Raw genomic sequence first — 2,116 nt, 5'->3', positions numbered from 1 at the left:
AAGAGTTGATGCTTTTGAACCATGGTGTTTGAGAAGACTCTTGAGAGTCCCTTGGACTGCAAGGAGATCCAACCAGTCCATTCTGAAGGAGATCAGCCCTGGGATTTCTTTGGAAGGAATGATGCTAAAGCTGATGCTCCAGACTTTGGCCACCTCATGTGAAGAGTTGACTCATTGGAAAAGACTCTGATGCTGGGAGGGATTGGGGGCAGGAGGTGAAGGGGACGACAGAGGATGAGACGGCTGGATGGCATCACTGACTCGATGGACGTGAGTCTCAGTGAACTCTGGGAGTTAGTGATGGCCAGGGAGGCCTGGCGTGCTGTGATTCACGGGGTCGCAAACTGTCGGACATGACTGAGAGACTGATCTGATCTGATCTGATCTGATTATGTACCAAGCTTATGTTAAACATGCCACTAAATCCCAAGGAATTATGAAGCATTTCAGGAGACTAAGGCTTACAGAGGTGAAGTGGTTTGCTGAAGTTCACTAAGGACATGAGAAGTAATCAGGATTTGAACTCCAAGCTGGCTCACTCTAAGTTTATGCTCTCCAGTGTTAAGCTTCCCCTCCTCTAGTTACGCTATGTTAATTGTCTAACACCATCAACATAGGCACTGTTTTTATTGTTCTAAAAATTTCCTTCTCAAATTGCCCTTGTACCCTCTGACACACTTTCTTCTCCCATATTCAGAATTTACTCTTGTATTTGATATAGAGGTGGCCTATCTGTCTGTGTTGTAGAGATAGTGGAATTTGAAAATATGAATATCCATGATTAACTGGCCAAATCGGGTGGAAAAAATTGGCCATGTATGACTTGGGTGTGTCTGGTGTGTGGAGCTGGTGTCCTGCAGTGGACAGTGCCCTCTGGTGAAGACAAAAAGTGAGGGGTTTGATTCACCCTGCATCACCTGCTTACAAGCTGGTTCCTGATGTTTTATGAATAACAAGGGAGACACTATGTCTGTAAAGCAGTACATCACACACAGATCAATATTCAAAAGTGAGTCATTGTGAAAGGGCTGCCTGGGGAATGTGCAATACAAAAATTAGTGGAGATTTGGTGAATTAATAGAATTGATTGCTCTAGGTCAGAGAAGTGAGGAACACCCAGGCTGATGACTAGAAACAAGGAGGAAGATTTCTGATTGGAGAATCAGGAAGAACATTCTAAAAGCAGAGGGTGAGTGGATTAGGCCAAGACTACAGTCTTTTTTTTCCCCTCTTTTTAATTTTCTTTCTACTGCTGGGGTTTTGTTTCCATAAAAGCAAATGGTATATATGGCCTAGGAGTCCAACTGCATGGACTTAAAACCGAATTCCAAAAGGTAGTTTTACCTCCCTGGACTTATGACTTCTCAAACCATGAAATATTTGAAAGTATCAGGGAGAAAAGCGTAAGGTACCAAAATAGGTTGGAGTAGCCAAGTGAGTGGCCAGCTTCTGAAGCTCACCTCCAAGTCCAGATGCCTTTCTTTCCTTCCCAGCCGCTCCAGAAGATGACATGCACCACTTCTGTTAATCAGGTTAAGTCTGCTTCTCAGCCAAAGTTCAGCTCCTGCATGTGTCTCCCATGTACTTCTGGACTTATTGAAAAGGAGAGAAGCAGGATTGGAGGAGGAGATGATATACTCTCCAAAGGGACAACACGTTTCCCTTCCCTGACCTCAATTCCATTTTTTTCCTAACACCTGGTCCCTAGCTCACTGCTGCTTCTGCCAACTCCAGATCTCAGAAGGTAGAGATGCTCTGACTCAAGTGGGAGGACTCTTCTGACTGTGGAAGCCCAGCCAGCTTCTCATGAGTTTCAGATCTGCTCTGCTGGCCTCTGGAGGGTTTGTTAGGCTGATGGAGTTGAGGTGTGATGACATCTCTGGAGAGGTTATCCTGGGATCTCTGTAGGCAGAGAAAGCAGAATGGTAATCACCGTTAGCACTGCTGACTCTAAGGGGACACGGGACCCTTGAGATTTCCTGTTCAGATGTTGGGACTAGTCTCAGATCTTCTGAATCTTAGTGCACTATCTCATGGACATGCTTCAGTTTCCCCAACTATGTTTTATATGGACAAATACTCATGGGGATGAATATTTTTATTTTAGGAGATTCAA

Source organism: Bison bison, unplaced genomic scaffold (genome assembly GCF_000754665.1).
Source record: "Bison bison bison isolate TAMUID 2011002044 unplaced genomic scaffold, Bison_UMD1.0 scf7180017863006, whole genome shotgun sequence".
Taxonomy (NCBI): domain Eukaryota; kingdom Metazoa; phylum Chordata; class Mammalia; order Artiodactyla; family Bovidae; genus Bison; species Bison bison.
Note: the sequence above shows the minus strand (reverse complement) of the source record.